Here is a 25,566-nt window from a genome sequence, read left to right as displayed (position 1 = left end):
ATACACAGAGAGAGGGGAAGACACACAGAGAGAGACTGATTTTGGAAGAGGAACAACTATTTGATTCTCATGGTGGAGTTCTAATTTTTCTTGACTGTCTGAAGGACCCACACATATGCATCCAGATGTGCCCCTTCTGTGTGACCTTAATGTTTCTACTGTTTGTAATTAATGACCAAGTTCGCTTCTTGGAGTCGGTCTGTTTCCTTCAGTGGAACAGTTCTTAATTTCTTTCAGATACGTGGAAAACAATGAAATCGGTTTTAACAACTGGGGCAACCTTCTCATTGTCCAGGAGCCTCATGTCTTTTTTCCAAGAAACAGAACAACAATGAAAAGTTATTATGCAAAACTAATTTTCACTGCCCGTGGAAGATGATCTGACAGGAACCAGTCAGGGAATATGAGTTCATTCAAGGCCCCAGACATTAGGAGAGCCTCAATCCCATCCCAAATTCTCAGGCAGTCCCCAGCTCTTCCAGCCTAGATGGTGACTCCCCTGGAGTGATCCAGAGGCAGGAACTTTCCACTGGGACAAGGCCTGACTCAACCTCTCCCAAGCAAACCAGACACCAGCAACTAAATTGCCAGCACAAGATTTTCCATAATGAGAAGCTTCCAGGAAAGCCCCATAAACCATTTACTGTAAATTTAATAAAATGGGTTTTAAAACATGGTAGACAGGTTAGAGAATCCACAACCCATAGCCACTGCTAGACACACACACACACACACACACACACACACACACACACACACACATACCATGCACATTCTCAAAACCAAGGCCTACACAGGGAACTCTCTATTTCTTCCCAGAATGGGGGATCCCTAAATATAAATCTTGTTGTTGCCTAGGAACATGACATCCAACTTCTGACCTGACTCTGAGGATGAGTTTTATTCATGGAGCTAGAAAAGAGCCAGGTGAGCCCATTCCCATACAAGCGGATAGGCCAATAGCAATAGCTTGTTGGGACATGCAGAGAAGAGGATGAGAATGATTTGTGGTTTCATAGAACTCCCGGAAAGTAAATTCCCTCCACCAACACAGATCCGCAGCTCTTCTGTGTCTTTATAGCTTTAGAGCTCCCTTTGGAAGCTAAATGGGAAAAGGATTAGAGGGGGGAGAAGCCTGAGATACAGAGACCAAGCAGGAGACTATTATAATAGTCCAGGCGCTTCCTCTTTTCAATTGTCTGCTGGAAGGGTGGGACGCCCTTCTCCAGAGAATGTAAAATAAACTTTGATTTTTTTTCTAGAGTTCTCTCCAGCTTTTTTATTAAGTGGTGACCTCTCACCACTTCTGTACCGCACAATTTTGGGGCCTAGTCCAGATCCTTTACTCGGTGAGTAAGTGAACTCCTGGGTGCTCGAAGGTGGGACGCCCTTCTCTCGAGAATGTAAAATAAACTTTGATTTTTTTTTCTAGAGCTCTCTCCAGCTTTTTTATTAAGTGGTGACCTCTCACCACTTCTGTACCGCACAATTTTGGGGCCTAGTCCGGATCCTTTACTCGGTGAGTAAGTGAACTCCTGGGTGCTCGAAGGTGGGACATTACATTCTCTCGAGAATGTAAAATAAACTTTGATTTTTTTTTCCTAGAGATCTCTCCAGCTTTTTTATTAGATGGTGACCCTTCACTATTTCCGTACCACGCACTCCCAAGGCAACCTATTCCACTCCCGAATAGGTCATTTTTAGGGAGCATTTCCTGACATCAAGCTTAACTATCTCTCTGAAGCTTCTATCTTCTATTCCTTGTTCTGCCTTTAAGAGACCAAACAGAACAATCTTATCCTTCTTCCATCTAATAATCCTTCAAATACCTGAGAACTTCTAGCATTATTATCTGCCAAGTCTGTTCCCCAAACTCAACAGGCCCAGTTCCTTCCTCCTTTGAAATGAATCTAAGGTCCTCCTCCATCATGACTGCCCTGCTCTTGATATCCCCAGTTTATCAATATTCTTCCCAAAATGCATCTAGGGCTGACACAACCTTCTGACTGGGGCAGAACACATTGGGATTCCCACTTCCCTCATTCTGATCTCTATGCCCCTCAGTGAAGGCTAGGGTCACATTGGCCTTTGGAGCTGCCACAATGATTCACAAATGACCTTACAATGGACTCAAATTCCAGATCTTTTCCAGACCAGCTGTATCAAGCCATACTTTTCCCATCTTGGGTTTATAAACGTAGGTTTAGAACCATCATAATGCCTTTCACATGACAGACATTATGATGATGATTGATGTCACCACCATACCACCACCATCGTCATCATCATCATCATCACCATCACCGATTCTATGCAAGCAACTTAACTATGGGGGGCCGTAGGTAGCTCAGTAAATAGAGTGTGAGTCCTAGAAGTAGGAAGATAAATTTCCTGAGTTCAAATCTGGCTTCAGATATTTACTAGCTATGTGACCTTCCAGGGTAAGTCACCTATCTTTTGATTGCCTCAGTTTCTGCATCTGCAAAATGGGGATAATAATAGCATTTATCTCACAGGATCATTGTGAGGATCAAATGAGATAATAATTATAAAACACTTAGCATAGTGTCTGGTACATTGTAAGTACTATATTAATGTTAGCTATTGTTAATTTAACTTTTTATTAGTATAAAATATATATGACACAATACAACTATATTACTGGTGTAATTATGTAAATAATATAGTTAATACATTAATATTATAATGGTATAAAATAATTCATTTTGATTTGTAAACCTTAAGACACTTTACATTTTCTTATTTGATGCTCATAAACATGTAAGGTAAGTACTTTACTTATCGTTAACTATGTTTTACAGATAAGGAAAGTGAGGTTGAGAAGTTAATATTTTGTGGCTATTGTTGAGTCACTTCAGTCACATCCAACTCTCCATGACCTCATTAGGGGTTTTCTTGACAGAGTTATTGCAGTGTCTGAATATTTTTTCTCCAGTTCATTTTACAGATGAGGGTTAAGTTACTTGCCCAGGATCACATAGCTAGTAAGTGTCTAAAGCCAGGTTTAAACCCAGGAAGATGAGTCTTCCTGATTCTAAAATCAGTGCTCTATCTAATTAATACATCTTTAATTAATATAACTATATGAAATGATAATTATGCAAATAATTCCTATTTCTATCATGCTGTAAGGTTTATAAAACATTTTCATATCTTATCTCATTTGATTCATATAAAATTACTACTAGTAAATATCAAAAGCAGATTTTGAACTCAAGTCTTCTTGGCAATAAGTCCAACACTACTTTGCCATTAGGAATCCATTATAGGGACTGAGCAGTTGATTGCTTTATGTAACAAAGCCAAAGCCCTATCATTCCAGAGAAGTATCTCTTCCTAGGGGTAGCAAATGAGGGTATCCACTAAGTAACCTCATAGAAAAGAGACAAATAATTCAAATATCTGGCTCAAACATCTAGTGGACATCTAGGAGAACAATGAGAGATCTGGGGTCTAGTCCCAGCTCCATCCTAAACTGATATTGTCACTCTTTCCTACAAAGAATCCCTTCCATTTGAATGAATATCTATGTAAATCATGTATGTGCATAATTATTTACATATTAATTCCCTCATTAGAATATGAACTCCTTAAGGGTGGGGACAGTTTTTACATTTCTGCTGATTAGCTATGAGATTCTCCAGTCACTTAAGCTCTCTGGGCCTCAAATTCTGCAGCTGTAAAAATGGGGATAATAACCGCATCTACTTCCCAAGGTTTTTGTAAAAATCAAATGAGGAAACATAAACTTTGCAAACTTTAACTAGTTATATAGATGTTATTGCTGTTGTTGTTACCTACATGGAATCTATTCACCTCTGCAGGATTCCCTCATAAAATAGAAAGGGAGATTGAAGGTTTACTAAGTGATGTTTGAGGATCTATTGAGAATAAAAATTCCATTATTCTATAGATTCAACTAACGGTCTTAGGGAGCTGGGCTAAATCCCCTGACTCACCCAGGAGCTGAACCACTGGCATCTGAAGCAGCCTCTTGGGAAACTGGGATTTTCCAGTGTCTTACAGATCCCCAAGGCCTCCAAAACTGGGATGGAAAGTAAAAAAAAGCACACAAGGCATTACTCCACCAAGTGATTAAGTTTCACATTCCATGTTGGCTTTGTTGCAGGACTTCAAAATCTGTGGCTGGAAGTCCATCTGAGAGAACTTCCCACCCCCATTCAGATGCTTTGGATTTACACTTTCTACCTTTTTTCCCTTCTCTCTCATTCTCTTTTTGGAGACTGATTTTTTTTTTTTCATCATGGATTATGTCAAGCATTTGACTTCCTATAAGGAGTGAATTCCCTGAGACTGCCCTCCCTTTTCCAGGGGGATTCAGGCCCTTGCTTCCAAAGCTATCAAGGCACCTACACTTTCTGTAATTTTCCATGGCAGAAAGAAATAGCATCTGCCTGCTACCCTGGGAATCATGCCCACTGCCCTGGCATCCTGAAGATTTTCCCAGTCAGCTTTGAAGAGGTCATTTCCAATCCATTCCAGCTTGGGGATGGGGGAGCTGGAGGCGATTTGAAGATTACAGCAAGCTTGCTCACAAAAAAAAAAAAAGATATTTCAGGTTTCTCTAAACCTAGATTCCTAAATTTGGTGGAGCTGCTTAATGGGATACAACCGTAATAACTTATCCCAAGAGTGTGCCAAAGTCTGGTTTTCTGAACCCTCTCCTGGAATTTAGATTCCACTTCTTACCCCAGTTCAACTATAACAGAATCATAGAGTCAGGAAGGACTTCAGCGATCATGTCCAACCCTTTCATTTTATAGATGAAGAAACTGAGACAAAGATTAAAAAATAAAACTAAGCCAAAGTTACACTGACAATAAATAGCAATAATGAAATTCAAACCTAGGTCCTCTGACCCTCAGTCTAATATATTTTCAAACACATCAGTTTTATATTTAAAAAAACTTAAGTCTTAAAGAACAGAAGTGATTTACTCATTATTCCCAGTCAATGCCACAGGTGGGATCTGAATCCAGATTTTCCAAATACTCTTTTTTCTACAATATTCTAGATATCTTATTCTATCCTTTCTATTCCTCTATCTTCTCCTTCTTGCCCTGTAGGCAGCTGTGTTATAGTGAATAAAAAAGGAAAAAATCACTAGACTTGGAATCAGGAGACTTGTTTCCAAATTTTAATTTTGCCTCTTCCAAGCTGTGTGATTCTAGACAGATCATTTTTTCTTCATCTATAAAAAGTAATAAAATTTATTGTAATAAGTATTTCTTAGCAATAAAATGTGGTAACAATATTTGTACTTAACTGACTGCTATGTGGGAATATTGTAAGGATCAAAACAAAATGATGACAATAACACTATATAGATATATATGTGTGTGTATGTGTGTATATATATATATATATATATATATATATATATATATACACACACACACACACACACACACACACATATATATATATATATATATATATACACACACACACACACACACACACACATATATATATATATATATATATATATATATATATATATATATATATATATATATATATATATATGTATGTATGTATATATTTATTTATTTAAAACAAACCTAAAAGTACTATATCAATGCAATGAGAATAACAAATATTATTCTTAGGCACCAAAACATGGTCACTGACATGTTGGATTTGGAATCCAAAAGGCTAAAATTCAAATAAAATGACTGAGTAGTGAACCACTTGGTTCTCATAAGATACCATAGGTTTATTTATCATATTTATGTAAATGATTCTCAAATCTAATCTCTTATCTGAACTCCAGTCTCACATCACTACCTATCAAAGATCTCGAACTGAAATATTGTTAGCATCTCAAACTTTATATAAAAAGACAGCTCATCTTTCCCCTTTCACTAACTCATTCTAGTCTTCCCTATTACTTAAAAGATTGTCACTATCATATAAAGTACCCAAGATTACAACTCTAGAGACATCCGCAATTCTTCATTTTCCGTTATTCCAAAAATCCAATCAGTTGCCAGATCTTAACAATTTTGCCCCACCACAACTGGCATATTCATCCCCCTTTTTCTATTAATAGGCTACCTCCCTAGCTCAGAACCTCATCAATTCTGGATCCAGATTTTTCAGCAATTATTCTTACTGCCTAGATATCTCTCTTTTCAATCCATCTTCCACATAACTGCCAAATCATTCTTCCTAAAACTCAATTCTGTTCATGCCATTTCTCTGCCCAATAAAATCCAGAGTATCCTTATTATACTTAGAAGATCAAGTACAGATTTTTCTATTTGACACTTAAAACCCTTTACAACTTGGCTTACCCTGTAATGATTTATATTAAATAAATACTTACTGATTGATTTATTGGTTGGTTGGTTAGGTCATCTGATCTCTGTGAACCTCAGACAACTTTCTAGGATTCATTTGATAAGTCATAAAGAATATGAGAACTAAAAAAAAAAAAAAAGAATATGAGAACTATGTTGGTAAAGGGAATTTCCACACCACTTGTCATGGAATTTATTTTCAAAATGAATTTGTATTAATATTGTTTGTTTTCCCATATTCAGAATTTCCCCCAGTATCACTTCCCCATTCTTTCCTAGAGAACTATCCCCTATAATAAATAATATTTATAAAGAAAAAAAGGGAGGAAATAAGCAAAACTAATCAAAACATTAAAAAAGCTTAAAAATCCAAACAGTGTTCTACACCCATTTCTGCCAAGGAGTGGGGTCTGGGTATCTTCCCATAACTTCTTTGGAATCACACTTGTTCTTGTTGATTTTATGATATTTACTTTTTAGCTTTTTTGTGGTGATTGCTCTTTCCATTTTTATAGTGATAATCATTACCACGCCAAGAGTTTTTTAAAATCATAGATACTTTGTTTATCATGGCGGCCTCCTCTGGTCCATGATTTAAGGAAAGCCCAGGCATGCTTCATTCATTTCCCTCCCTCTCCTCCAACCACTTTACTCCATAGTCCCCTGTTCCACTGCCTCAAATTACAAAAACAGAGAACCATGGTCAAATCAACTCTTCCACTTTTCCTGGATGGGGTAGTGAATCTACTCCTTTATAGCCCAAGAGTCCTATAACTTTCTAGAAAAAGTGCTCTTGCCTGGCTTCCATTCCCCTTTGTATGTATCTATTCCCCCTTGAGGGAAGATTGTCTGTGATTTTATAGCAATATCCTCAGAGCTCAGCACAGTGCCTGCTAGATAATAAACACTTAATAAATGCTTTTTTTTTCATTCATTCATTCATATTATTATCTTCATCCCTGTTACAACAATTCTCAGAGACTCCAGAGTATTTAGAAATGTTTCAATTAACTACTAGGCATTCAAGACCAACCCTGTTATGTGTACACTTTAAGAAAAGCAACAATATTGAGGCAGTTCTGGGCTAGAGTTAAGAAAACTTGAGTGTTCTATTCTCTACCCTAACAATAACTCCCCATATTACTTTGGGCAAATCCCTTATTCCTATTTGCCTTAGTTTCCTCATCTGTAAAATGAGCTGAAGAAGAAAATGGCAAACCACTCCAAGAAAACCCCAAACGGGGTCACACGGAGTCAGACATGACTGAAAGACTGAACAGCAACAACCCCAAAATGGGAAAATATGCATTAAACTCTTCAGAAGATCATCTTCTAACCCTGCCTCTCTGCTTAAGGGGAAAAGGTCCAGTAGAAAAGATGAAAATCCAGAGAGCCAGGAATATGCCAGTCATCTCTCTTCTGAAGTCATGAGGAAATGAGAATAAAAGTCGCATCCTCCTCTCCCCCTACATCTTATATCTACCAAAATATTCCATCATTATCACCTACTGGTACTATACTGATTTAAAACTGCTATTTCACTTTCCCTTTAGAAAAACTTCCTTCAACTCCTCAGGGTTATTATAGATACTCAGTTCCTTTCTATTCAATTTAATAAATATTTGTTGACCACCTATTACTCAAGTGAATAAGCAGAGACTTCTAGGAGGAAGCAGTGCCAGCCCTAGAGACAGGAGGACCTGAGCTAAGTCCAACCTCAGACACTCATGAGTTGTGTGATCCTGAGTAAGTCACTTAACCTTGTTTCCTCATCTGCAAAATAAGCTAGAGAAAAAAACGGCAAACCACTCCTGTATCTTTATCAAAATAATAATAATAATAATAAACAAACAAAAAAAAAACAAAAACAAAGCTTCAGACAAGGTCATGAAGAGTCAGACACAATTGATCCACTAAATCAGGGTTTCTTAAATTTTTTCTATTCATGATTTTCCCCAAGAAATTTATTTATTTGTTTATTTATTTATTCTTTTTTTGCTGAGGCAATTGGGATTAAGTGACGCCCAGAGTCACATAGCTAGGAAGTATGCCTGAGAAATTTTTATGTAAACCTCAGGCATATATATATATATATATATATATATATATATATATATATATAATAGATATGCAAATCAAGCATTTACTGATAATAAATCATAATTTCACACCCCCACATTCAGTTATGAGACCCCGGTTGCAACCCACAGCTTAATAAGTTGGGGACAACAACACATGTAAGGTATGTTATGCACTGGAATACAAAGACAAACCAAGGAGGATTGCTTTAAGGAGCTTACATTCTATTGAAGAAGGGGGGAGAGACAACATAAATACATATATAATATATACATATATGCATAATATATATACATAAATAATATAAACAAAATATTGACTGAATGACCTACTTTCTATTATGGAACTATCAGCCCATATCCTTATTAATTAATCAGTTTTTCAAGGGGCCTAACATCTTTATCACAACTCATTTATACCAGTTTATCTTTTTTGCGATGCTTGTCCAAATCTCTATGGAAACCCTTCTCTCTGAAGAATTTTGGAATCAATTGCAAGAGCCACGAGCACAGGACCGCCCAGCATAGTATGCCCCCATCAAAGAAGGCACTGTGCTCTATAAGCAAAGCAGAATTGCAGTGGCTCAAAAGAAATACAAGATGCACAAATTTAAAGACATTTCCACTTCAAATGTTCATGTGAACTATTTGTGGCTGACCTGTGGCAGAGGCCTCCAAGCTCACATGGGTCTGATCAGCCACAGTTGGACACTTTGTACCTTGACTACAACATTGAGATACCTTTTTAACATGAGATGCTTTTTTGGTCCTCTTTGAGAATGAAAGACATTACCCAATCAACCATGGAAACCTTTCACAGAAGAGCTGCTCAACATGCTAAGACTAAATATATATGACTCTTTTAATATTTTCTAGTTATAGGTGCAATGCTTACATACTAGCTCCATCCATATCTTAGAATAACTAGCTTCCTCTGAGTCTCTGTTCAAGTGCTACCTCTTATACAAAGCCTTTTCTCAGCACTCACACTTGTTAAGGCCTGCCCTTCTCCCACCAAATTACTATCCATTTATCAATATGTACACACACACACACACACACACACACACACACACATATATATATATGTTATTTACTTATCTAAACATAGATCATTTTTCTTCCCATCTTCTTTTCTAGCCATCCTCTTCAATATAAGGTAGGTCCCTTGAAAGGAAATTTTTCATTTTTCTTTGTATGTCCAACATCTAGAATAATGTCTGATATGCTTCTGACTTCAGACTTGTGGTTTCATGGATGCAGAGAGTTCTAGCTGAGGAGCTGCCCATCAAGATCAGGAACTTTTCTGAAACCTATTATGTTAAGAGAGTATCCTAGACTATTAGGAGATTTAAGTGACTTATCCAAAGTATTATATATGTTACCTATGGAATTTGAACTTGAACTTGAGTTTTCTTGACTCCATGACTAGCCTTCTATCCATTACATCCTGCATTTTGACTCTGTGGCTAGTCTTCTATTGCCCCATGCTCATTTGGCACACAGTAGATATTTTAAAATTCTTAAGAAAATTGTGAACCGGGGCAACTAGGTGGCACCAGGCCTGAAGTCAGGAGGACCTGAATTCAAATCTAGTCTCAGACACTTAAACCTTCCTAATTTTTGACCCTGGGCAAGTCACTTAAACGCAAAAGCCTCAGGGAAAAAAAGAAAAGAAAATTGTGAACCAAGGGACATTTTTGATGATATCTTCTATTCAAATTTCCATATGTGAACAATATGCTACAGACAACCCACTCCTACCATGAACCTCTCCATTTCCCTTTGGATCTCTTGAAGCTTATGATTCTTCTAAAAATGTTTTTGTTCCTTGATTCATACCAACATTGAAAAAATTGTGGTAATAAAAATATGGGTTCTGATAGCAGCCAATAGCTTAGAATCACTGCCAAGTGTTGTAATGTTTCCCATAATGGTGAAATAAATTTTTAAAATCCTAATTGAAAATTCATCATATGGCAACACAGAAGTAACTCTGTAAGTATTCTATAATGCCCCCAAACATTGCTAAATTCTACTTAAAAAAAAAAAGAAAAGAAAAGAACTCTACCCGAGTCCCTAGGTTAAGGCTTCTCTTCCATTCATTCAGCTTTCTCACTCTTATTCCCCTCTGGCAGTGTAAAACGAGAGATATCCATTAATCATTCATTCCAAGCAGAGCTGTCAGAGGGCAGGAGGTAGAGGGAGAAATGGAAAGTACCTAAGGGGATTATGAGTTAGAAATAAAAACTGGCAGGACCATCACCCTCCCCCTATCGGGGAGATTTTGAGCAAGTCCTAACAGAGGAGATGCAAAGGGACACTGGGGAGCTAAAATGCAGAATGAATAAAAATAATTACTTAGAGACTTCAGAGTAAAGAATTGATCAAAGAGTTGGGGAAGCTTCTCAGAGGCTGTTGTGTCCGGACTAGCTCTCTGGAGGATCTCAGTACCAGCCTGAGTTCTTGGTCTTAGCAGAGGAGTGATGAGGCAGGACTCACGTGGATGGTCAAACATGGAGTCTGTTTATTACAAACTCTCTCAGCTTTATATACCCTAATACCCTTATATAACCAAAGGAATATTGTGCATGCACTATATATATCTATATATCTATATCTATATCTATATCTATATCTATCTATCTATCTATCTATCTATCTATATATACATACACACACATACTGTACATGTGGGACACATGAACAACTTGCTATTATATGTAGTTTTGCCACCTGCTATCACTCTGCTTCAATCACAACATAGTTTGTCACCGCCCCCTAACTTCTCAGGAAGATCAAGAGCCCTTAGGGGAGATGGGGAGCCAAACCAGACATTCTCAGCAAGTTCCCTCTGGGCTGAAGAGTCTTATACCTCACCCAGAGTTCCCCCACTGTCTGTGACCCTCAATAAGAGGAGATAAATATATATATATTACACACACACACACACACACACACACACACACACACACATATATTCCTATGTCTAATGGTAACCTTCTATTGGATAGGGGAGGAAAGGGAAAAAAATGAACAGCAGAGAATAAAAGAAAGCTTAGAAGGAAGCACAGAAAAGCAGGGTGGCTTTGATGCATGGCAATGGGCTATCAAACTGTGCATACCCTTTGAAACAGCAATATCTCCACTGGATCTGTATCCCAAAGAGATCATAAAAAAGAGGAAAAGATCCAAAATGTTTGTGGCAGCCCTTTTGTAGTGGCAAGAAACTGGAAATTGAGTGGATGCCCATCATTGGAGAATGGCTAAGTTATGGTATATGAATGTTATAGAATATTATTGTTCTGTAAGAAATGACCAGCAGGATGAATATAGAGAGGCTTGGAGAGACTCACATGAACTGATGCTGAGTGAAATGAGCAGGACCAGGAGATGATTGTACACGGCAACAACAAGATTGCGCAATGATAAATTCTGATGGACGTGGCTTTTTTCAACAGTGAGATGATTTAGGCCAGATCCAACGGTCTTGTGATGAAGAAAGCCATCTACACTCAGAGAGAGGACTGTGGGAACTGAGTTTGGATCACAACATAGTATTTTTCCCCTTTTTTATTGTTGTTTGCTTGCTTTTTGTTTTTTTCTCATTTTTTTCCTTTTTGATCTGATTTTTCTCATGCTGCATGATAATTGTGGAAATATGTATAGAAGAATTGCACATGTTTAACATATATTGGATTATTTGCCATCTAGGGGAGAGGATGAGAGGAAGGGAGGAAAAAAATGGAACACAAGGTTTTACAAAGGTGAATGTTAAAAATTGTCTATGTATATTTTTTCTTTTTAATATAGCTTTTTATTTACAAGATATATGCATGGGTAATTTTTTTTAGCATTGACAATTGCCAAACCTTTTGTTCCAATTTTTCCCCTCCTTCCCCCCTCCACTTTCCCCAAATGACAGGTAGATCAATTAATGTTAAATATGTTAAAGTATATGTTAAATTATGTATATGTTTTGAAAATAAACAGCTTAAATCAAAAAAATGGTCAAATGAATATCCTTCTTTCAAGGGACTGAAACCAATGGCCTGGATCTGCCCTAGTTCCTTCAACCAAGTGATCCAGGAGAGAAATGAAATCCAGGCTTAAGAGATGATGTTTTTAGCCCCGATATTTTATATATATATATATAGGCAGACTTGAGAGCACAATTCTTCACTTTCTGCTAACTGAAGCTGCCAGAGGTCTCCACCACTTTTACCAGCCTCAAATAAAGCCCATTTTTTCCTCTATTAAGAAGAAAGGAAATTTCAAAACCTAAACACCAAAAGAAGCAGGTCATCCATCTTCAAGAGGATTAGCAGGATAATGTTCCTGTAACCCGCAGGGTATTTCAGTCTCCTATTCCCCTCAGACTTGATGGTTCACTAACTTATTTGAAGTGCTCAGACTTTGCCTCCAGTGGAATATTTGGCTTTGACACTTCTGTCAGACAGAAGCAATAACCAATGATAGCCACAATGAGCACTCGAGCTTTAGCAAAACTTCTCCATCCTTATTGCCCTGTGCTTTATATATGTTGATATTCCAAAGCAGGACAAGAAAATCATCAGGCTGTCAGGACAGTGGGTAGAATATTTAGGAGCTAAGGTCATTATTGTTCTCTTCCTTTTCCTAAACTTTGAAATCAGGCCAAGTTTTATCTAAACTCTTTAGCTCACTCAGAAGCTAGTGCAAGGCTCTGCCTCAAGTGGGTACCTGACAAATAAAATCTAGTGGCAAGCAGGGGGGAAAAAAGGAAGATAGGAAGGAAGGAAGGAAGGAAGGAAGGAGAGAAGGAAGGAAGGAAGGAAGGAAGGAAGGAAGGAAGGAAGGAAGGAAGGAAGGAAGGAAGGAAGGAAGGAAGGAAGGAAGGAAGGAAGGAAGGAAGGAAGGAAGGAAGGAAGGAAGGAAGGAAAGATGAACTAGGTGTATCACTCAGAGCCATGCACTGTGCTTTTCATATAATACATTTCAAACAGTAGACATTTAATACATGTATGTTGTTTGAATCAAGAAATGAATGAGTGAACTAGGTAGTTTGCACAGTCGTAAGTACTTAATAAATATTTGTTGCTTGTGTCACCTAAGAAATATCTCCTCCTTGAGATCATATGCAAGGTGAATGATGTCAAAATATATTTGCCACAATACAAAAATTATAGAGGTAAAACCCTAGCCTTTTATTATTATATTCAAGCATATTTTCAGGCCTTAGATAAAACCAAAACCCCCATTAAGGGTCTTAAAAGTCCTCTTTAAGCAGAATAACATCAGAATGACAGAAAAAATAATTAAGTTTTGTATTACCATCTTATACATTCCTCTTAGGCCATAAAAGTTAAAAAGAAGATAGATCCAGAGTCCCAAGCTTCCTTCAGTGTCATCAAATTTGAACAAATTTAATAAAACAGAGTTATAATCTTATGTATGTATCCCTTAAGGAAATAAATCTAGTGAAACAAACTATAGGTGTACTGAGTCAGGTTATAGATTAAACTCAATTCAAAGGGTTGACAAATAGACTGAATGAGGAGGAGGATTTACATGTCACCAAAAGTCAGGGAGAGTTGAGATCCTTCCTCTGGTTTCTTATCTAAGGAATGTTGAAGGCTCTAAGTAAATTTTCACATCCTATGGGATACACTAATATTAACCAAAAGTTATAAGTATAATTAAAGAAAATTCAAAATTCAAAATTCCCATTATATTTGAATTGAATTAACAGAGAGAAAGAGAGAGAGAGAGAATTTTCTCTACTTCATAAATCCATCATCACTTCCAAGAAGTCATTATTCCTTCAAGAATAAAAAGGACCAGAGAATTTAACTTTTTTTCTTGTCCCTAAAGATATCCTGGTAAAGAAGAATTTCAGTTTAATAGCTCTTCAACCAGTCAATCAATGAGTAAGTATTATTTAAGTTATTTGTTATGTGTTAGGTGCCAGGAATATAAAGACAAAAAAGCCACTTCTCTCAGAAACTTGCATTCTAGGACAAAAAAGGCAGATAACATACACAATTTCATAAATAAAACATATATTCAAAATAAACACAAGATATTTTTGGAAGGGGACAGAGGATGAACACTTTTTCCCAATTATCTATTGTCAGTCATGCAGTCTTTCAATAAGCATTTAATAAATATTTACTAGGGCAGCTAAGTGGCAAAATGAGAGACCCAGAGTCAAGAAGACTCATCTTCTTGAGTTCAAATCTGGCTTCAGACACTTACAAACTATATAATCCTGGGCAAATCACTATACTTTTTGCCTCTTTTTTTTTAATAAGAGCTTTTTAATCTTCAAAAGATATGCATTGATAATTTTTCAACATTAACTCTTGCAAAGCCCTGTCTTCCATTTTCCCCCTCCTTCCCTTCACCCTCTCCCCTAAAAAGCAAGTAATCCAATATATGTTAAACGTGATAAAATATGTTTAGTCCAATATATGCAAATGTATTTATACAATTATCTTGTTGCACAAGAAGAATCAAATCAAAAAGGGAAAAAAATGAGAAAGAAAATAAGATGCAAGCAAACAGCAATAAAAAGAATGAGAATGCTATGTTGTGATCCACACTCAGTCTTCACTCTGGGTGTAGATGGCTCAATGAGTTAATTCTGGAAAGAAATGATATTGAACTCCATCAAACTCAGTTGCCCTGATGCAGCAAGTCACTACAGTCAAAAACAAAGATATCAGAAACAATTTTAACGGTATCTATGTTTCTGAGAAGGGCATCGTGCAACAAGCTGATGAATAAGTCAGAAAAGATGTCAGAGATCATGTTCTGAGGAGTCAAAATAAAATACTTTTTGTCAAAAATAAAATAAAATAAAGTTTCCATCAGAGGTAGCAGGGTTAATCCTAGTATCTGAAAAGAAGCTCCAGAAAAAGGATAAGACCTCCTACACTGACTAATTACTCATCACAGATTACAGCTGACTGGGCCTGAGTGATAGGGATGCTGGGGGAAGAAGGTGGGTCAGACGCTTATCCAGCTGTCATTCTCTAGAACTGGGGCAAGAATAGATGCAGTGGCCCTTTGAGGCCCTACAGGGAAGAAAAGCCAAGATATAAGGGAACTGGAGATGTTGGCCCAGGAGCCAATGAGCAATTGAAAAATTAAGAGTGATCAGCAAACAATCTCTGTTGCCAGGAAACAAACCTCAGGGAGACTGTCTTGGTGGGGTGCTTAGAACTTGGGAACCTGAGAAGAGGGGCAGAAAAAACAACAGGAAAACAATGAAAGGGGACACCAAAGTCACAAGCTCTGAAGCCTGTTTCTTTTTTTTCTTTTCTTTTTTTTATTAATTTTTATAATTATAACTTTTTTTTGACAGTACATATGCATAGGTAATTTTTTACAACATTATCCCTTGTACTCCCTCCTGTTCCGAATTTTTCCCCTCCTTCCCTCCACCCCCTCCCCTAGATGGCAGGCATTCCCATACATATTAAATATCTTATAGTATATCCTAGGTTGAAGCCTGTTTCACATGAAACAGGCAGAAGGGCCTAGAGGAAGTAGGAGACCATACCATGCAAGCCCCGCTGATGCCAAGGATTTAGGCCACAAGACAGGACTGCTCCTGCCCTCTCTGGTATTCAGACAGCCCCCACCACCATCACAAAGGACAAAGGGAACAGGTTAGCCCCACAAGCTAATAGGGATTTCAAAGACATGGAACCAGAAAGAGGATTGGACTTGGAGGCAGAAGATGCAGGGATTGTACTCCAAAATCAGATTGTATTTTCAAATTGTGTTGGTATGATTCCCTTAGGGATGAAGTTCTCTTTTGAATTTTCCATACAAATGTTTCTCTCTTGGAGGGCAAACCATTGAGAGCAATTAGGGAGCTGTGCTTTTTGCAGACAAAGGCAGTTCAAGAAAGGAGGGGATCACTCTCATGCAAAGAAATGAGGGAGGCCAATGGTGGGAGTGCCATCTGCACAGAATGCCTACAGAGGGAACAATGTCTCTCCCCTCCCTCCTCTTCCCTTTCGCAGGTGCTTCTCTTGAACCTTAATCATACTTTCAGCCAGGGCTCTGGGCAAACAGTCTCTACTGTCCTACAGGTTTTAAGATGGAGTGAAACCGGGGCAAAGCACTCAAATGCCCCGACCTTCCCATCGGGGCAGCTAGGAAACACAGTAAATAGAGTTCTGGGCTTGGAATCAGAAGGATCATCTTCTTGAATTCAATATCTGTCTTCGGACACTTATTACTTGTGTGATCCTGAGCAAGTCACTTAACCCTGTTTGCCTCAGTTCCTCATCTGAAAAATGAACTGGAGAAGAAAATGGCAAATCACTCCAGTGTCTTTGTCAAGAAAACCCTAAATGGGGTCATGAAGAGTTGGACACAACTGAACAACTGGTATTCCCGAGAGTGATAATGGTGCTTTCATAGGCAAAATAGTCGCCTTTAGAAGCAGAGAGAGCAATGAAGTAGGAATTATGGACCTCAATTTGAATTCAACAGTCAGCTTAAAATTTCCAGCATTAACCAGACTTCTAAGAGGCATTTACTGGGACTATACTAGAAATTCAATATTAAGCACCTACTTTGTACAAGGCACCATGCTAGATACTAGGAGAGATACAAATATTTTTTAAGTAGCATAGGCTCTGTACTTGAAAATTTTAACTATACTGGTTCAGTCACTTCACTCATGTCCTACTCTTCATGACCCCATCTAGGATTTTCTTGGCAAGGATCCTACAGGGGTTTGCCATTTCCTTCTCCAATTCGTTTTACAAATGAGGAAACTGAGGCAAATAGGGTTAAGTGATTTGCCCAGGGCCACACAGCTAGTTAGTGTCTGAAGCCAGATTTATTCTCAGATAGTTGAGTCTTCTTGACTCCAGGCCAGGAGCTCTATTCACTTTGCCACCCACCTGCCCCAACTACGCTGCCAGAACTATTTAAATCATGGTCAAAATCAAGAGGCAGATTTAGCCTGAATTAAGAGAAAAAAAGCAACTTACTAAGAAAACCTCATTTGGAATCCCTGCTCTGCCCTTCTTGGTGTGTTAGTAAATGTTTTACCATAATCTCTCCAGAGACATATTTTTTAATTTGTTCTGTATTTTTAACATATCTACAATCATTTTATAAAGTCTAGACAATAAACAAAACAAATTGAGCCCTGATTTTTTAAATCATCTTTGCTGATATCAGAGGTGTAAATACTCACACTGAAAATGTTACACTAGACTCTCCCCACTGCTAGCTGACTAGCTTTCCACTTTGATTATTTGTATGCCATTAGACAAGTGCCTTCAGCTCTAGGCCTGAGGGTCCCAAGTTGTAGAAAAATGGGATTACTCGTTAGGGGGTGCATGCCTAAGGGCTCAGTGAAATACAGTATAAAACTCAGTCCTCAAATCACTCAGTGGAAAACATTCTCCAAGTGCCCAGGAGGTGGCGTTAAGGCACTAGGGATAAATTCTGTACAGATAAGGAGTACAATCCTACTCACAGAGTTCCAGGTCAGCCAGAAGTACATCAGACAAGATCCATCTTGGGAAAGAAAACTCAAGAGCCCAGAGGATTCTGGGGGGCAGGCCGTGAGCCCCAGTAAAACTACTTTCCAGCATCAGGAAGCATCAGGGTCCCAGAAAGTTGTGTTAGCCAGGAGGAAATCCTAAGTATTTAGTGGTGGGATGAAAAGGACCCCAGGGAAAAAAGAATAAGAAATGATCCTTTTGACTGGACTAAGCCCAGAAAAGGGGGTGGCAGGCACTTGTCCCTGATAACCACAGGCTGTCCAGGGACTTGTATCTATTAATAGGGCATATGTGTCAAAATCATTGTAAAAAGATGCAATGCCAGTATCTTAGCAAGAAGAAAAAGTCCCACCTGCTTTAGTCTAAGCTAGAATGGGCTCCCTCTGGGAGTAAGGAGGCATTTACTTATATTGTAATCTGAATATTTTGTGCTTTTCCCAGAAAGAGAAGAAGAACCCAGGGTTCATTTGCCTAGTCTGCTTTAGGAACATCCTGTTCAGAGACCTTCCTAAATTGAGGCAGGGGTGTTTTATGGAATACTAAGAAATCCTCCTTGACTTTCATACTCAGCAGTTCAATTCAAATATATCAATGTTTCTGCTTGCAAGGTTCTGTGTTATAGGGACTAGGGAGCCATCCTGAAAGTCAAGGTGACTGGAACAAGGCACTTTAACCACTCAGATTAGCCCAAATAACTCTCTCATCCACACTGACTGCAGTCATCAGAAGGGGCTGCCTTCACTTCACTGACCCCATATTGGGAGAAGGTCTTAGGATGTCTCTGAAAACTCAACGCATCTGCACTGCCCAGCCATTAATTATTTGGCTTCTCCCTGTGCCTTCCTCCACTCTCCCCAAGCACTCCTCCAGGTTGAAGTATATTTAAACCCTGCCCCTCCCACCCCTCATAAACTCTCTTGCATTCAGGTGTTGTGAGCTGTTCCAGAATTATATTTTCTTTGCTTCAATTAAAGAGCCTTGTTTTTGCTACTTTGACAGATCTCTTTAGTTCAGGTTGACACGTAAAAACATGCTAACAATAATAACTAGCATTTATATAGTGCTTTAAGAATTTGCAAAAAATTTTACTATGTTATTCATCAAATACTCCCAACAACCTCATGAAGTGGGTACTATCACCATCATCCCCATTTTATAGATAAGAAAACTGAGGCTGAGAGCCATTAAGAGACACATTCGGGAATCACACATTTAGTTAGCTTCTTTTTTTTTTTTTCTTTACAGTATTTTATTTTTCCAATTACATATAAAGATATTTCAATGCTCATTTTTACAAGATATCGAGCTGCAAATTTTTTCTCAACTCAATAAAATGAAGAAAATAATTGTACCTACCTCCCAGAGTTGTTGGGATTACCAAATGAAATTATATTTGTAAAGCATTTAGCATAGTGTAAATACCGGATAATGACCTTTGAAGGCCTTTCTGAGGCCTTTCCAGGCCCAAATTTATCCCTGGGTCTCCACTTGAATGTGTCTAAAACCAGGCTTATTATCTTATCCACAAAATTAAATCCTTCTCCTACCTTTCTGTTAATAGTACCATTTTCCTACCAAGACACTCAAGTTTAAAATTTCAAAGTTTTCATAGATTTCCTGCCCCCTTATCCAATCATTAACCAAAATGGTTGCATTTTTCCTTCTTAAGGTCTCAGAAACAAGTTTCTTCCTTTCTATATCCAAAAGCAACACCCTAAATCAGATTTTCATCACTTCTCACCACAACTGTTACAATAACCATCTAAATGTTCCCTCCACTTTCTCCCTTCATTAATCCATTTCAGGTTCCATAACAATAATCTTTCTCATGTCCAGCTTTGTTTGGGTGATTGTTCTCAAAGGTCCTATCAAATTAGAAAAATTTCAATCTTGAAAGTATAAAAATGAAAGACTATGTGTCAGTCATAGGATTTAGAAGTGGAAATGACCTTAGAGAAATTTCTTTAGCTCTTATTCCTTCTAGAGGATTATAAAGTATTAAAAAAAAAAGTAGATGGGAACTAAAATTGTAGAAGGCTTTAAAATTCCAAGCTAAAGATTTTTTTTATTTTATAGGCAATAGGAAACCATTCTTAAAACTATGAATAGGAAAAGGGACCTGATCAGAATTTTACTTTAGTGATATTAATTTGGTGGTTATGCAAATAAAGAATTGAAAAGCACAGATACAGGGAGCAAAGAATTCAATTGAGAATCTTTTGAAATAGTCTGGATGAAAGGTTATTTGGGCCTGAACTAGGGTGGTGAATGCTTAAAGAGAAGAAAACAAAGGGGATAAATGGTATAGGTAGAATCACCGAGACTTGGTAACTTATTACAAATGGGGAGTAAGGAAGAAGAGAATGACTTGTTGTGCAATCTAAGAAAATGATCATCTTCTTGTCAAAAATGAGGAAATTTTAGGATTAAGGACAAGTATCAGAAGGTAAGACCATGATAAGGAGATAAGTCATGTGGCTAGAAACATAGATGGAGTGGCAGATGGTATGGAAATGGAGAAGGAGGGGCAGTAATAACAGCTAGTTAACTAAAGTCAAGTCAGATACAAGGCAATTTCTCCCCCAACCCTTGAAGCATCCCTACTCTTACTCCCTATTCTCACACCCTTGGTCCCTTCTCTGATTATTCTATACCTTTTAGAGAAATAAAGTCATTTACAGACTGCAGAAGAGCAACAGAATTATGAGAGATAAATGAGAGTTGATAATGACATTATTTATTCTTCTGTAAACATTTTAAAGTTCTTATTCAAGAACAGATGATAACTGAAGTGGTTTCCTCTCTGATTCTTCAAAATCTTCTTGCTAATGATCTTTTAAAGACAACATAGGGAATAGGAAGAAAATGAAAAAGAAATCAGTAGAAGGGATAAACAAGTGTCAGGGGGGAATTATTCTTTATTCTGGATCAGAGGCAAGGAGGAGCTGACCACTGACCTTAGAGTCAGAATTCAATTCAGCAATTCAATTCAAGGCAAAGGATATTTATCAATGGAAGCTCCTTGAATCAAACAGATGTTTCATTTTTGTCTTCACATCAATCAATCAATACATTTTTATTAAGGACTTACTAAGTTCCAGGCACTATTCTAAGTGTTAAGGATACAAAGAAAGATTAAAAATTAGTCCCTGCTCTTCAAGATGCTCATAATCCAATGGGGGTAAACAACATGTAAAAAGAAACTGAAAGGGGATGAGCAAGGAGAGGAGTAGGAGGAGAATGATAAAACTTTGCAACTTGATGAAAAATGATGAGATGGCTGCCTCAGGAGTCTTCCTTATATTGTTGTTCTTTCTCCATCTTCTCCGAGGTAGGGAAGAGCCCCACAGGCAAAGGGTACCAAAGAGATGTGAATTTAAGGGTTGATTCAATCTTGTAGGATGAACTCATCTCCAAAAAACCAACCAATATTTATTAAGTGCCTACTATATGCCAGGTATGTGCTAAGAACTAGGTATACAAATACTATTGAAACAATTCCTAGCTTATATGCCCTGGATAGCAACCTAGGTGTCAGCCTTGCCTCTTTATACTGCATCTCACCCTTCACATATAATCAGAAATCAAATGCTGTCTTTTCCACAAATATCTCTTGAATATGCCTTCTCTCTTCTGATATCTCAGGTGTAAGCCCTCATCCCCTAGACCATGTCAATAGCTTGCTGATTGGTCTCTCTAACTCATCTCTATCTTATTCTAATTAATTCTCAACTTGACTGGATTTTCCTAAAATTAAACTCTACCTTTATCTCTATTCAATAAACCCTAGTGACTCCAAGTTTACCTCTAGAATCACATATCAGTTCCTCTGTTTAGATTTTAAAGTTTTCCTAACGTGGCTCCTTCCTAGCTTTTTAGTTCTCTTTTTTCCCCCAAATTTATTTTATTTAAAGAAATAGAATAAGAAAAAAGAAAAACAGAGAAGGAATACAGAACAAAAGAGATTGTCATGTGCCCAATAGAACATCAGGGCAGATTCAAAATGTATAACAACAAATACCAGATCAAGAAAGTGTGTGTGTGTGTGTGTGTGTGTGTGTGTGTGTGTGTGATATATATATATATATATATTAGAGGAAGAAATTATATTCATAGGTGTCCATTTTTACTTCCTTGTAAATTATTCTTTTGCTCTTTACTGCACACTTTTTTTTTACTTTATTCTTTTCCCCCTTTCAGCCCCCCACACCTCAAGCTAGTTAAGAAAGGACACATTTATATATACATATGTAGATCTAGACATACACATTCACACATACATACATACATACATACATACACATATATCTTTCCTATCCCTGCTAACTCTTTGCTCTTTGCTCCTAAATTATCTTGTTATCACTTAACTTCTCTCCCACCCATGGATCCCTCCCTTGTCTTCTTCATCCTGTCCACCCATTCCTCCCCCCTTATTTCTTTATAGATTTTGGAGGGTGGTACACCCTTCATAGCATATATGTAATGTTGCCTATTTAACCCATTCCTGATGTGAGTAGGTTTTCAGAACTGAATTACCTTCCTCCCTCCTCTAATGCCTCTGTAAACATTTTAAAGTTCTTATTCAAGAATAGATGATACCTGAAGTGGTTTCCTCTCTGATTCTCCAAAATCTTCTTTACAGAATGTATGACAAAATTACTATGCTTACCTTAACTCTGCCCCAATCTTTCTTTTGGGGTGTCATATTGTTGATGTCAATCTTAAACATATGCTATAAATTTCCCATGTTGAAAAAAAAAACATAAACATTTTGTTCATGTTGAGTTCCTTGGAACTGATCATTGATATTAACTCTTATTTGTTAAATTTTCTATTAAGTTTGGGTTTGATGGAAAGTCCTGAAAATCTGCAAGTTCATTGAATGTCCATTTTTTCTCATTCAATATTATAAGTAATTTTACTGGATATATGTTTGGCTGCAGGCCTAGTCTTTTGATTGTCTATCAATATGATTCCAGGACCTGCAGTCTTTTATTGTGGCTGCTGATTAAGCTCTGTACAATTCTAATTGTAGCTGTAGTATATTTGAGCTGTGTTTTTTTCTTGTTTCTTACAAAATTTTCTATTTGATCTGGGGGTTTTAAAATTTAATAATAATGTTCCTGTTTGTTTGTTTGTTTTTTTTTATAAAGGATCTCTTTGAAGTGATAATCAGTGGATTTTCCCCCTCATGTTCTATCACTACAGGACAATTTTCTTGTATTATGTCTTGCATTATTGTCAAGGTCCTTTTTTTTTGATAGTAACTTTCTGGCAGTCCATTTATTCTTATATTTTCTCTTCTTGATCTTTTCTCCAAATCTGTCATTTTTCTTATAAAATGTTTCACATTCTGTTCTGTTTTTCATTCTTTATAATGTTTTGCTATTTCTTGGTCTTTCCTAGCTTCATTGGCTTCCTCTTGCCCAATTCTAATTTTCAGTTATTTTCTTCTTTGAGACTCTGTATCTCCTTTTCTAATTGGTTAATTTTTTTTCATAATCTTGTTTTCTTGGATCGCTTTTGTTTATTTTATTTTAGTCTTTTTTAGTTTTTTCCTCAATGTCTTTCATTTGATTTTTAAATTCTTTTTTGAGTTCTATAAATTCTCTCTGGACAGGGAACCATTTCACATTACTCTTTGGGTAGAAGCTTTTTTTTTTACTTCAGTGTCCTCCTCTGAAGATGTACCCCAGTCTTCCTTGTTCCCATAGTAAGTTTCAATGGTATGGTTCTCTCTTCTTTGCCCATTCATTTTTTTTTAATGAGAGGTATTAGTATAAACACTTCTAATCCTGGGGTGGGGAGATGGTATCTCTGGCTTCCCTTCAGCTCTTCCTTCTAACCAGGAACCCCCAGCCAAGAGCTTCCCCCTCCTGCAAGAGCCCACAGCCAGCAGTGTCCCTGCCCTGCTGCCTCTGCACTCACCAGGTGCTGGTTTGTTCTTGCCCAGGACCATGTCCTGCAGCATAGCTGGGCTTGGCATTCCCAATCAGCTGAGGTTCCTTCAGTCTTCCAGGACTTAGAGTTGTATTCCACAAGTAGTCCAGGAGGTGAAGGTTTCTGTGGTTCCAGCAGAGGCTCCAGCCACACCAGTTAGCCCCAGGGCTCCCCACTTGCAGCTTCTGCCCAGCTAACCCTCAAGTGTTTGTACTTCACACAGGTTAATTCTGGCCCCTGATCTTTCTTCAGATATTCTTGGGTTATATGTGGAGGACCCCTGTTCTACCCCAAGCCTACTTGATTTTTCATCAGTCTATATTCCCTGAGGAGCAAATTTGTTCTTTTTGTGGGGAAAATCAAGAGAGCTTAAAATTTACAAATTAATCTGCCATCTTCCCAGAATCCTCTGCTTTCCAGTTTTCTTACACCTTACGCCCCCTCACTTTACTCTCTATCTCTCTCCCATCTGGGTAGGTCTGGATGGGCTCCACAGTTTATAGTTTTAGACAGTCACTTGGAAGTGACTGAAGTTAAATTATTTGCCCAAGGTCACACAATTATTAGGAGCCAAGGGCTCTATCTCAGCCTGGGTCTTCTTGTATTCTCCATCTCTAAGTTCTATCCTTCTTTCCCTATAAAATCACCACACTATTAATGTTGTGGTCAGGATAGTAATACTTACTTCAAAATAAATATGACAAATTCAGAATGGCCATTCTCTTTGACCAAAGGTAAATTTATTTGGGGAATAGATTATAGACAAAATGAAGGGATACAATAGACACCAGGAATGGTAAATATGAAATGGGGTTAGGAAAGCACAAAGTTAGAAAGGAAAGGTTTTTGGAAGAATCCATTAAAGGAATATGCCATGAGGCTTAAGCATGCCATTGACAGGCAGGTAAGAACCAGAGAGGAGTTTAGCAGACCAAGGAGAAAGGCATCACTGAAGGGAAGGAACTATGAGGGACACAGAGTGGGCTTAGTCCTGAAGAAAACTTAGCAAAGATCTTCATCATAAGCAGATCTTTTATAGGGAAAAAAATAGCCTTCAGGGTGTCTCAGGTATAAAGGCCTGAACTCAAGAGAGAGGGGGGAACAAGGAGAGGAAGTGCCAGGGAGCTCAAAGATGGGGAAATCTGGCCTACCAGTTCCCAGACCTGCCTAAGATAGGCTAATCAATGTCTCAGAAGGTTGTTTGAAGATATTCAGAAGTTGGGGATGGATAATAAGGACTGATAAAGAGTTCCATCTCAGAGAGTCTGGAAATTATCTGATAATAGAATTGTCTGATAATAGCTTCTTCCTGATGGGGGAAGAGGGTAAGTCACATCACTAAGAGACAGAGACAAAAACAAAAACAGAGAGAAACAGAGACAGAGAGACACAAAGAGAGAAACATACAGAGATAGAGAGACAAAGACAAAGACAAAGAAAGGAAGAGAGAAAGGAGAAAGGGAGAGAGAAACAGAAATAGAGAGAGAGACAGCATCAGAGACAGTCAAAACAGACAAAGAATAGGACCCTGAAAATATTCTCAATTTCCCTATGGTCTCAATATTCTCCAATTTCCATCAAAGACTTACTGCTTCCACTTATTCCATCCACCTTTTGGACACCTCCTGGACCCTCCCTCTCTCCTCCCATCACTGAACACCAGACGTTGCCCAGCTAAGGAAG

At 37.8% G+C, this 25,566-nt stretch overlaps 1 long non-coding RNA gene across 2 annotated transcripts in view; it reads right to left on the bottom strand.

Annotated features, from left to right (window-relative positions):
• The window catches only part of LOC141539836 (uncharacterized), a 55,501-nt gene that overhangs the window by 12,739 nt on the left and 17,196 nt on the right, over positions 1–25,566 (bottom strand). The window contains exon 2 of one of the 2 annotated variants that reach the window (XR_012481391.1): positions 6,374–6,470. The exons of the other annotated variant lie outside the window; for it this stretch is intronic. This is a non-coding gene — a long non-coding RNA (uncharacterized LOC141539836). The remainder of the gene's footprint in view (positions 1–6,373; positions 6,471–25,566) is intronic. 2 annotated transcript variants of the gene reach the window in all.

This window comes from Sminthopsis crassicaudata, chromosome 4, assembly GCF_048593235.1.
Source record: "Sminthopsis crassicaudata isolate SCR6 chromosome 4, ASM4859323v1, whole genome shotgun sequence".
In the NCBI taxonomy this organism is placed as follows: Eukaryota; Metazoa; Chordata; class Mammalia; order Dasyuromorphia; family Dasyuridae; genus Sminthopsis; species Sminthopsis crassicaudata.
The sequence above is the reverse complement of the archived record's forward strand: the minus strand, read 5'-3'. Positions and strand labels throughout refer to the sequence as shown.